We start from the raw sequence: 13,139 nt of genomic DNA on the forward strand, positions 1-13,139 counted from the left end.
TTTAAATCCTTTCCTGATGGTCTGAAAGGGCTCCTGCTTGTGGCAGTGCTGCAACTTGTGAGAGTTGTAGTTGCACAGAAAGAAGTGGGACAGGTACAGTCATTAGTCAATCAAAAAATGTCTGCTAATCAGCCGCAGCTTTCATAAAAACCACTTTTAACTGTGATGGCCAACATCAAAACATTATCCAGAGAAAATTACATCAACTTCTTAGGTTTCGTTCTTTTCTCACATTCACTACATACTGCTGTGTTTTGGAGAATGAACACTTCTGGCCACTAAATCATGATCTCACCCTTTGTATTTCATAAAAGAGTCATCTTCCTCAGCTGAATAATGGCCTCTTGAAGTTAATGATAAATGATTTCACTGGCCCTTTACACTGACATGTCTTGTAATTTACTTCCCTGAATTCAAGCAAACTGTGACAGAACACCTGCAGCAAAAAGCAAGTCTCTGAGTTTACAGTAAATGAAGATGACTTAAATTTTTTTTGACGTGATGCTGGTTCAAACTAACACCAGAATCAGCCTAAAAGTATCTTTCATTATGTCCATTATAATGGTGGAGTTAATAGAGGTAGAAATGAAAAAGATTGATTCAAGTCACCAGGTCTAATTCCTGGCAGCATCAGCACGTGTTTAACATGGCCCATATCAAAGCTGATGGAACAGGAGTCCCAGAAAAAGTGAACACTCACAAGCTCATGTTTCTTTGATCTGCTTTAAAGTTGGCCACAAGTAAAATTGTTCAGCGTAAACTTGATCACAAGCAGGATTGGATCAGGGTTTAAAGGATTTTTAACTGAATTCCCCACCTTTATGGCCTTTCAATTAAATCATCATCTTTATATATAAATAGTCTTTTCCTTTCAGAATTTGAAGTACTCTTCTGAAGAACACAAAAGAGAGTTAAAAGTATTAGCAATCCTATGATTACAGAAGTTATCACAGGACTTCCTATGTGGCAGAAAGGTTGGCTTCTTTTAGCCACTGAAGTATCGGGGTGCTGGTGAATAATTTAATTTCTCTAGTATGAATATCATTATGCCACCTAGTGCATTAAAATATCAATGCAATTTGAACTGGGTGTTTAATGACAGAAACCTCACTTAAAAAACCCTGAACTTGGCTACCAAGCAATTCAGATCAGGCAAATCAAGATTTAAAAAAAAAAACCAAAAAAACCCATGCAAGCCTCCCCCCCTGTATTTTTTAATTAGATTGCACAGCCATTGTAGTGTTTAAAAGACTATTTGAAAGAAAGCAGCAAGTGCTATAATTTCTTTTGAAACACTTATCTGAGAGGTGAACTAAAAATGGGGTTGGTACTCTTTCTGCAGTAATTGCAGTGCTTAATTACTAAAGATATGAGGAATATTATTTATTTATCCAATGCTCTTTGATCTTGCCAATTCAGTGCTCATTTCTAATGATGTAGAAAATTGCCTATTTCAATAAAAAGCATTTCTTTAAATTTTTTTTAAAAAAAAAACAATTCTCATTCTTTCCAGTGACACATCTATAAATATATCACACTGGAAAAAGCCATTATCACCTTTTTTATCAGCTTGATAAACAAGCTGATCTTTGCTATAATTGCAGTGATAAGGTAGTTGTTGCAATGGTTAGCTTTTCCTCTTTTAGGTAAATCTAGTTGGGTCTGTTTACAGTGATGTAAAATCACTTGGTTAAAATGGGATTTTGGAGCAATTATTTCACTTGCAAGTACTTCAGGGAATTTTGATAATATACTAGTACTCTTACTTTGCTGTACATTGAAGTGCAGAGCTCCAGGAACTGAAGAGTGACAAATTAGGCAATTAAAGTAGAAAAATGGTGAAGAAATAGTCTCATTGTGTGCCTGAGCACTGCATAAATAAATGTTCTCCGTAAGCTGTGCTCAACAAGTGGTAATTTTTGTGCCTCAAGGTGCTTCAAGCTGCTTGTGGGTGTCTGGTTGTTTGATACACTTCAATTTTGTAATGCAGTGTGACACCAGCAGGATTGAGACCATTATTTGGTCTGAGCTTCCTGACCAGTCCTAGTTTAGAGTGGAGTGGAGAGACCCTGGAAAAGCAACCAGAACATATTATTCTTAAAGCTGTTTGTCCCTGTACCCAAGAGAGTTTGTCATCTGTGTCTTGTGGCACTCAGGCATTTTTAGGGGAAAGCTCACTGCACCAGAAAAGTTGGTTTTTTTTTAATCTGGGCATTCCAGAGTTTATACAGACACAATAAGTAATACAAATACAAATAAGTAATACAAATAGTTGGCAATAGAGAAAATAGATAAAATCCATAAACCCTGAACTGGAAAGGAGTTTGTGAGAGCTGAGCATGACTGAAAGTGGAGAACAATGATAGTGCTGCACATGCAGACAGACCTGGTGCTGTGTCCTGCTCTGAGGTTTAGGACAGAAATGCAGTCATGCAATGGGAGATTGGTCCTTGAGGTTTGTTGAGGGTTCTGGAGAGAAGAATATCGGAACCTTCATGAATGTGTTTTGCAACTTAATTCACCTCAATGTAGCAAGGAGAATTGGAGGCACAGAGTTGGGATTGATTATTATATGTATTTAGGGACACTTAAAGTTCAGAGAAAAGTAAAAATTGTGACATTGGTGACATTTATCCTGCAAATTGCATTAGGAGGAACTGTACTTCAAGTAATGCTTTTCTTATGAAGACACACAAAATAAAACTGATCTGGTTTTCAACATGGCTGAAAAAGGGGTTTGTGTTTAAATAGATTTTTTTTTCTAAAGCAATTCTTCAGGCCTTACCCCTCTGAGCATACATTAGGTCCCTGTTTTGCAGAGCTGTCTGGACAAAGTGTCTCCCACACATTTGGTGACTTGTAGCCTCGTTAAGGTCTAAAAAGTGTGGCAGTTTCTCTGCTTCAGGGCTGTCTGTACAAAAGTTGTTGGTGATGGTACTAAAAGGCTTTCCAATTTTTGCGCTACTGAAGCCCAGTTGTGTGATTTTTTCACTGAGGCCTCTGTGGCAATAAATTTCCTGCTGCAATGAAAGAAAACTGCAGAGCTGGTTCAGAAATAAATAGCAAACAGTGCAATGTACTGCATTTTTTTTACTGTGCATGTGGAATGTTATCACATTAAAAAAATGCAGCTTAGGGGGGACCTGGATCAAGGGTTAACTGCCACAAAACCAGGATGATTGTACAAACAGCCAGCTGCCTAAAATTTAACAGTGTGCTGAGTATGTTTACTTACATACAATATTATTTAAACTACTCCAGAAATCAAGACACCTGGAATCAGCTCATTTAGAGGAGATAATCCAGAGACACTAGTGACAACAGCTGTTACTTTCATTAGTAAAACCTTTTTAACAAATGACACAGCTTTTATCACTGTGCTTTAACCAAAATTGCCTAGGAATAGATTACAAATTACTTTGAATCCTTCATTTAAAGCACACTAAATCAAATTACCTCCAGAAGAAGATGGGTAAAGAAAGTATGAAGTGTACATTATTTGTGGCTGGGAAAATATATGAATTTTATGAAGACTGCTAAAACATGAGTGACCTAAAAATCTGCTACTCACTGTGAACCCAGTCTGAGCCTCAGAATAACCATATTCTTATACACAGTAATAATTTCTGCATGATGGTAATGCAGTCTGTCCATGATACTGCTGAAAAAACAAGTTTTTCTGGGGTGTGAAGTAAAATGTATATTACAGAACCTCCTACTACAACTTCTTCATAGTTTTTTGGTGCATATGTGTTGATTGCTTAATTCAGCTCTAACCACTTTGAACTTTCAGTTTTAGACATTAACCTCAGTTAAAATCATGGAGTAACTTTGTCTCGGGTGAAGTCTCAGCTACTAAAGCCACTGAAGTCCATGTGACTGTAGGGTGAGACAGAAATGAGAACTCTCTGTTAGGAAGAAATTCCTCACTGTGAGAGTGGTAGAGCACCAGAAGAGATTTCCCAGAGAAGCTGTGGATGTCCCATCCCTGGAAGTGTTTAAGGCCAGATTGGATGAGGCTTTGAGCAACCTGGTCTAATGGAAGATGTCCCTCCCTCTAGCAGGGGAGTTGGAAGTTGATGAACTTCAAGATCCCTTCTAACCCAAATTATTCTGTGAATTATGGAGAGAGCTTTGATTATGAGAGCTTGGATGGTGTGAAGGTAAAGTCACTAATTCAAAGGCTGAATGTAAAAGACAACTGGTGGCCTATGGATTTCATTGTCTCCGCATGGGAATGCTCCACAATTGTGAATGTTTTAATTTTGAGAGTGCCTGCTATACAGTGGAAGTAACTTTGTACAGTGCAAGAGATGGAAAATTTTCCTGATCGGAATGAACTATTTAGCTGCCTTCATACTTCATTATTCCAATTGCAGAATGGCAAGAGATATTATTAATATATTAATATTAATTCTCTTAAGATAAATATTATTTCTCTTCTAGAAAAGGTATGTGAGATTGCCAGTTCAGGCTGGAGAAACCCTTAGGTTGCTACATTTAAAAGCATGTCTGGAGGTTGTTTGCTTCTTTGAAGCGCAAGTTTTTTGAGAAACGGGGAAATGTTGATTTTTGTTGTGGCAAATGGTGACTTATTTACAGGAACTTCCAGCAATGAGAAAGTTTCAGAAATTGCATATCTCTACCTCAGCCTGTTAGCCCTTATTACTCCTCAGAGAAGAGCTTTGTGCTAGTGTTTCTTTGTTTCTTAGACAAGAAATTTTCATGGCTTATTTTGGTAGTTTCAGAACAAGGATTTGGTGGTCTCAAAGATGATAAAAATTGCATGGTTATTTAATTCTAAAATTAGTTGAGTTTAAAAACTCAAATGATTAAGATTTAAAAAAAAAAATTGAAAATGGCCATAGTTTTCAAAGTTTAGTTTTAATACCTAGAGAGTCAAATTTGATATTATTCTGTTTCCTGAGGGAGACAGGATAAAGCTGGGTAATAACAACAAAATACAGGATTTTTAGAAGCCATTGGAAGGTGTCAAGTTGTCAAGGGGCCATTCTCTTTTCTCTTTCCCACAAAAACAGGCAACATGCAGTGTTACAACCCTTTCTGAATTTTTCACAGCTCATGTTGGCAAACACATTCTTAATGTTGTTTTATAGAGAGGAATAACTTTCTTTTATGTTTCCTAAAGCAGTGCTTGTTTACAGGAGAAACTTGTGAAGGTTCATGGTTGGGAAGAGCCTGGAAACTTTCTGCATGCTCAAAACCACAGAGCACTGGCTTGCGTGCTGAAAACATGTGAAATGATTTAGGTGGATAGGGTTCAAGTGATGCATTGCTTTTACAGCCCTTTGGCTGGAGAATCAACTCTTCTGGTCTGCATAATTCACTTCTTTTTATCCTGGAACACTCTTTTGGCTCATCTTCCATAGCTGTTTGTAGCCAGGCTTTGAAATCATACTTGTGAAGTTACAAACAGTAAGCAGGGAATGGATAAAGAGGGTTCTGAATTTAGAGGGAGGAGGATAACATTTTAAAGACTAATTCTGGCAACTTTTGACATGCAGAGCACAGCATACTGAAAGCTGATGGCTTTGATATCTGGACCTGGGAATTGTCTCAGTGTGTAATTGTGAAAGTCACATGAGAATGAAGAACAGTGAGAAATAAATAAGAAATAAGTCAAACTTAAGGAATGGCAAGAGGGACAACATATTGAAGCTGCTTTTCACGTAGCCTTTAGATAACCAGGCATATCTGTTTCAGTAGCTGAGTTTGTGGTACAATTAGATAATGCAAAGTTCTACTCTTGCAGCTCTTTAATTTACTGGACACTTCTTCTGAGTAAGGCTGTTTAATTAATTGGCAGTGAAAAATGTGCAGTGTTTGGCAAATTACATTTCTGTCAAAGCCCCTGCAAGATTCACTAAATCATAACTGAGAGTGCAGGAGCTGCTCTCCCTCAAGTGCTGGCTTTGTGTGTGTGTTAGGTGGTTCAAGTTTTACCTCTGACTACACAGCTGTGTACACAAAATTAGTAAGTGTAGCCTCTTTCAGCACCTTCCCAGGCAAGAGCAGCAAGACTTCTTGGGTCACTGCAGGATCTGACCATCTTTGGTGCAAGAGGCTGCAGTTCTAAGGTGAAATAAGGAAGTCATGGAAGTGATATTTGGGAATACTGAAAAACAGTGCGAAAAGAGGTTTAAAAAAATCCCCATCCCTCCCCCAAAAACCTCACAACAACAACAACAAAAGAAAAAAACCTCAAACCAACTGGAGCTAATCTCTGAAGTAGCATTTCATATGTTGAAAACTTCTGCCAGTTACAAAGCAGATGAAAATTTGTTCACTTTATGGTAGTGCCCATTTCATCATGCAAAAAGGAAGGCAAGAAGGTTTTTTTGTGCCTCTTTCAAGAGACATAGAATTGAATAAAGACAGACAAGATTATGGTAAGTTGCCAGATCTCCATAGGAAAAAAGTATATACAAACTGCTTTGGCTGAGGTCATGGACATGATTTCAATTCTGTTAAAATGACCAATTAAATTATGGTGGTTGTGTTGTTGTAGTCCTGATGCTTTAAAGAGATATGTATCTCTTGCTCTGATAAAAGATATTATCTCTCCTTACAAACCTTGCTTCACTTAAATCATATTATAGATTTTAAAAGAGGAAGAAAGGAGCCAGCAAGTGTAGCACCAAAAATAAACATTTTGATAATACTGGTGAAGGAGGACAATGTAAAACTTAGCTAAGGAGTTGGTGAATACCTGCCTTGGGCTTTGGAGGACCCAGATTCTATTGTTTATTAGCAGATCCTCCTTTAGATATCTAGTCTTGCCCAGATTCTGCAAACATATAAATGTGCACTCAGCCTTAAACATCTGAGTAAATAAATTGAAAAAAAACCAAGAGAACCACTACCTGCTAAAAATGTCAGCAGACATGCACATCTGTTGGTCTGTTCATAACAGAGATTTCTGGTGGCAATAAATTTCATTAAGTAAATAGTAATTTGTTGACTACTGAACACAGTGCTGTGCCACAAAGGAAAATATTTTAGAGTTAAATGGGTAAAAGATCTTTTTGATAAACTTTGTCTGCCTTTTCAATGGAGTGCAACAGGCAGTCTGTGAGTTGACATAAAAATCTGTCTATAAATTGTTAATGTTAACAATTTATGAACTGATTTGTATGTCAATTTAAAGTGAGCTCTCTTCTAACCCAACAATGAATACTTGAAGTCCATTTCCTGTAGTGTGAGTCTTACCACACCACCCACAGATTTAGGCTTTTGAAGCCTAAATTTGAAGTTTTTCCTGTACTTAAAATGGCATATTGCTTAAGCATGGATCTGTGATAATGCAAAAACTTCATAGCAGTCAAAGCAGCCCTGTTTTATTGGGTTTTTTCTGCATTTCAGCAAGACCTGATCAGAAGAAGGCATTGCAGCAGCATTCAGGTATTAACTGCTGTTGTGGGAGTAAATCTTGCCCCTGTTGTACTTTTTTCATGGCTCCAGAGCAGTGAGAACTCCATCAGCAAGTGAGAGCTGATAGAATGAGGTGTACTTTGGCATTTGGTTTTCATACAGGATGCAGTTACTGAAGGAGGAGCAACCACTCCTCCAATCTATCCCTTAGCTCTGTCTTTTTTTACCCCTCAATTTTATTAACTGAGATGCAGGAGAGACTCTACAGATCTCTTTTTTTCTTCTTGTTTCAAAAAGATAAATTTCATTGAAATAGATTTTAAAAGCTGAAAAGGAAAGACCCCAGGCTACGCCAGGTTACTGAGGTGTACACTTCAAACAGCAAGATCAACTTGGAGCAGTGCCTGTGGATAGCCATTCCCTCCAACTTCATTTTGAAACTTTGGACTGGTGCCAGGTTACTGCTCTGCACTTGTTTGGCTCCCACATAATTTACACATGGTTTTTGCAGTCAGTTCTGTTAGTATTTTATGCTATCTATTGATTTTGTATTTCGCTAAGTATTTTATTTCAAGCACTCCAAATAGCTCTAGATTTATGTCTCAAAAGTCAGGATGTTAAGAGAATTTTATAAAGGAAAAATAATTTGGAAATTACCAGATGATGATTTTTCTGTAACAATTTAAAGTATTACCTAAAGTGATGACAGTGATCAGGGCAGAGAATTATCCACGAATGACGTCCGAGGGAACAGAAGCCAGCACATCAAATAACAGGTGGGTTTTCCCTACCTAATAATAATAATAATCATCGTCTATCAAGAAAATTTAATTTTAAGATGAAAGAAACAGCTTACTCAGCTCCTAAACTGAAGGCAGAGATTAATGAGAATCAATTGAGGCATTTAAAAAGAGTGCAAGTAGAGAGCTATTTTGGACCTCAAATATTCCCCTTGTCCCTGACAGAGGCAGAAATCTGGAAGGAGATGATCTTACAGAAAGGCCTAATAGATGAGTAACTTTGATAATCCTTTTCTCCTCATTCACCAGGAAACTGTTGCACCTCATATCTGCATCTGAAGCCAGGTGGAGACACTTGCACTGACTGTGTTTAGGTAGCTCTTTCTAAATAGCTTAGCTGTATGATAAAGGAGAGATAGGAGTGAAAATGCTCGTAAAAGGAGACAAGCACAAGTAGATAGCTCCCCTCTATAAAATCTCTGCTAATAATAATAAGTGTGCTGATCTGACCAATCCATCCTGCTGCAGATTTTATGACTCAGTAGTGTGGATGAATTTTCTGGATCATAGAAAAGTCCAAAGAGTTTATTGCTCAGAGCTTCCCTTTCTTGTTTGGTTGATCCTTGAGCTTACCTAAAATCTCACTGGTTTCTGAGACCTCTCCAGGAAGAAGAGCAGGTCCCTTCCTGCAGAGATCTGTTAACACAGATCAGGGATTTAAATGCCGCTGGAGCCTGAGGATTTGTTCATTACCAGCATTATTTTTTCTTCTTATCCTTCTCTCATATTTATTTTCCCACCTTTATTAACTCGCTCTGAGAGTTTTCTAGTGCTCTGTATGGTTTCTTGTGTATCTATTCCTCCTTGTATAACATCGGTTTTCAAAAATGTTAATACACATTTAATTTTGAAGGACTGCATCCTCAGATGCACATTAGCAAAAAGCAAAAGGAGAAAATCCTTACTTCATTCATCTAACTGCATCTATGGGATTCCTTACTAATATAAAACTATACTTACAGAAGTCCTGCATGACCAAAGCTCTCAAAAAGAGGGAATTTTTTCTCCTGGTTCCAGGTGATTTATATTTATTTTCTTTAGGTCATTCCAGGAAACAAATAGCTCTGTATGTTCATAAAGGAGCTGATCTCAGTCATACATGAGGGTAACACAATGGAGGCTGCAAGACAAAGTCACTGGCTTGATCTGGAAATAGATATTGGTCACATATTGCGGTTACAGGACATAAGAGCACCACAGAAAATTTGTTTTCATCACAAGAGCATCCATATTCTGAATCAACTTCTTGTTTTGACCACTTCCTTGTGCTTGCTTTTTGGTAGTAGCTCAAACCAGCAAAACACTTCAACCTCAGCTTATGTTCAGCTTACAACTTGGCTCTTTTCCAAAACCACTTCTGCCATTCTTGTACTCCCACGACTGCTACTGCCCTTCCTCCAGTTCTGCATGGTGCTGACAAGCACCACAGCATCACAGCACTTCCCAGAGCTCAAACCTAGGCAGGGAGGCTCCAAGAGTCCTGCTGTGACACAATTCAGTCCAGCTATAAGCTGGGAATCTTTTCTAGCTGCAGACACTAAGGAACCCTTGCAAATCAGGTTCAAGAAAGGCTCCCAAAATGTGAAAGATCTGGATAATTGTTATCAAGAGGGAAACCCACGAGTTTGTATCTTGCAAATTTTAATTTTATATAGTTGCCTGTGGTTTTTGTTTGGTCTCACACAATGTTTGCCAAAATTACAACTGAAATATTTGGCAAAACCTTCTTTTCTCCTTCCTTGTCTTCAGTACCTATCACTGCAAAAAAGTCTGAGAGCTCTTTAGAAAACAGGGAAAAAATACATGCAGGAAACTTTTACAACACCAGCATTGGCCACTTCTAGCCCTGGCTGCTATTAAACATTCTACCAGTAGGCTTGCTTGGTTTAAGTGAGTACTTAGCAGTTTAACTTTACCCTTCAAACAGCATCATAAAAACAAAAAACTCACTCGGGGTTTTCCTGGTGGTAATATTCTGACTCTGCTACATGGGCCAAACTAGCCCTTAGTGGAGCTCACTGTTTCCCAGAGGCAGTTGTAAAAAAGAAACAGAGGAAATCAAACCCAGTGTAAACCAGCTGGCTAATTAGATGAAACCTGGCATCCTTTCCTTTTGAAGTCAGGGCTGGCATTACTCAGGTGAAGTGTCTTGCATGTGCTCCTAACAAACCAAAGGAAGTTAATTGTGTGAGATTTTTCTTACTCCAGGCTTGTAATGAGCTCAGAGCTACCCTGTGACTTACCTGAAGCTCACCCATGCTATGTAGGAGTCTCCATGTATTTTTTTAAAATAAGGGAAGGGTAAACAATAATTAATGGCAGATGATGTAGAGATGTGTTTTTGTGTCACTGGATTTTTTTTTTTCTTAGGCTCGTTTGCAGGAAATCACTTAGGTCTGGCACACTGCCTGATTTACACTAAAACTTTCATGTTTCATAACGCATCTTAGAAAACACTTAAAGAGCTGTTGGAAAAACAACCTCTTCTGGTAAAGATAATAATCCTGTTCGCTAAATATCTAACAGCATTGCTTGTGTATTTACCTGACCTGTACCTTTCTTCTCTTGCCTATCATTAAGTTCCCAGACAGTAGCTCTGTCACTGACTGTTCCTTCCCTTGCAGTACTGTCTCGAGCTTTTCCTTTGTGAGGGCTTTCAGTTTGTTCCTTTGCAGTCCCTGGGAATGGAGCAGAAAGTTTTGTATGAATCAGGGCATACTCATATGCTTGTCTGACAAGGATCTTCAGCTGAGATGAAGGAGGAATCCTCATGGGACCAGCAAGTAGAATCAAGAAGACAGAAACCTTTTCAGTTTTTGTAGGAACTCATCTTTGTCACTTTGTTCTCACAAAAAAAAAAAGGTGAGGAGAAGTTTTCACAGTGACTTAAATTAGCCAAGGACTGTCCTGCCTTGACCAATTGAATGGCTTCTGTGATGGAGTGACTACACTCATGGACAAGGGAACATCCACTGAGAAATTATATCTGGACTTCTGTAAGGCTTTTGACATGATGTCCTCATACTGAGAATCCTGTCACACTGGACATGTGTGCACTTCCTTTATACTTCATATATAACTGACAGATAACATTATTTTGCTGTCACCAGTTTTTATCTGAAACTATCTTTTAGTTTCTAGCTCAAGAAAATAATATTGAAGGAAAATATCAAACAGTACTGGTCCAAATATGGGCTCCTGAGGAACCCTGTTCATCACTGCTCTCCATCTGGACACCAAGGAGTTGACTGCTACTTTCTGGTTGTGACAATCAAGCTAATGCATCATCCAGCAAACAGTCCATGTCTAATCCCAAGCCAGGTGGTGTAACCAATGTTTGTTCCTAGCTTCTGTTGTGCCTCCATAATGACACACTTGTGTGTCTCTGCCAGAGTCCAAATGCCTTCTTCTCTGTCTTTGCTTAAAAATGGGCTTAGCTGAGTTGCTAAAAATGGGCATTTCTGGTATGAACACTTCAGAAAATTGGATTTGGAAGGGAGGCCAAAGTTTTCTCTTACATACATCCCATGGAGACTTGTTGACACTCCACAGGGGACCTATAACACCTGTCACTGAAGAAGTTGATTTTTTTTCTATTCAATGTGCCATGAAATTCTGTGATGTCATTACTACAATGGTGTCTGACAGTAGAGCAGAAACTGTCTAATTAGTTTTACTAGTCCCTACACTGCTGTTCTTAGTTACAACAGAAAGGTCAATATACCAGCTAAAGGTGCTACCTCTGTACCTCGGGACTAGATATCCTTTCCTCTGACCTATATGTACAGCTGTATTTTGTAAGGAAACAAGCATCTTCTATGTATATCTTGAATTTTCAAAGAAGCCCCTTCTAAAAAGAGTTTGTGACAGCCTCAGTCTGACTGAAGGCAGTGCAGAGCTGGATGCTCATGAAGCTGACGCCTCTGCCCCATAAAGAGGTACTGTGCTGTATAAAGATGTACAGCAAGAGCCATGAAAGATCTGCCTGTGAGGACACAATTTCCTGGTTCACCCTGTTGTCTGTGAATCCTCAGCTTTACTGGCCAGAATCCCTGATTAACTATGATTTATAAAATAAGGGAAAGAAACTAAACCTAAAACAAAGAAACATATCAAACTCTAAAGGGAAGGTATTTCTGATGGTTGTGCACAGGCAGTTTCCTGAGCTTTTGGTGAGGTAGGAAAGACCATACACATGCTAGATTCCTGCAAGTGTCCTAAAGTGCTGAAAGTGGGACTGGACTCTCCTACCCACAAATTTTTAGTTCAGCTGTTAATAGAAATACAGGAATTTCCCAGGTTTTGATAGCACAAATTGGTTTATAAACCTGAACTTTTCACCTGTGACCTTTCTTTCACGTCCTCCTGGGTATGCCCGATAGACACACACCCATTTAAAGAGCAGGTAGGTAGTTCTTTTGTCCTGTTGCTGTTTCTGACATGATTTAGAATGCAGGCGTAATGAAGGCAACCACATGGGTCATGGTTACTTCTGCAGAGTCTGCCATGTCTGATGAACAGCAGCTGGAATGCTGAGAGAGCACTAGAGCAGAGCTGCTCTAACAGAGTGAAGTTCTGCCTCTGGCTCCATCTTCTTTTGCAGGTGTTTCTATTTCCTGCCCTGGGTGAATTTCTTGACTTTATTAGTTTACCTTGCCATATGGATAGCTGTTTCTCCTTAGCCACAAACAGCCACTTCTGAGTCTCCAGCAATGCAGGAATGTCCGGGCTGCAGGGCACAGGCCTTACCTGTTGCCTCCAGGCCTGCACCCCAGATCTGTTTAGCTGCTGGTGCCAGTGATTTAGCTGGCTTTGAAAAACTGTGGGTCAGATTAAGATTCACTCTGCTTGCTGTTTATTTTTGCTTTATTGGATAGTCTCATTCTCTCTTGCTGCTGTATCTTCTGGCCTTAGAAAAGTCTAGACTGCCAGATTAATGCTTACATC

The 13,139-nt window shown here is 38.8% G+C and overlaps 1 protein-coding gene across 9 annotated transcripts in view; it reads left to right on the forward strand.

Moving 5' to 3' along the window:
* INSC (INSC spindle orientation adaptor protein) overlaps nucleotides 1-13,139 on the forward strand; it is a 131,363-nt gene that overhangs the window by 82,194 nt on the left and 36,030 nt on the right. The gene's annotated exons all lie outside the window — the stretch shown is intronic.

Source organism: Motacilla alba, chromosome 5 (genome assembly GCF_015832195.1).
Source record: "Motacilla alba alba isolate MOTALB_02 chromosome 5, Motacilla_alba_V1.0_pri, whole genome shotgun sequence".
Classification (NCBI taxonomy): Eukaryota; Metazoa; Chordata; class Aves; order Passeriformes; family Motacillidae; genus Motacilla; species Motacilla alba.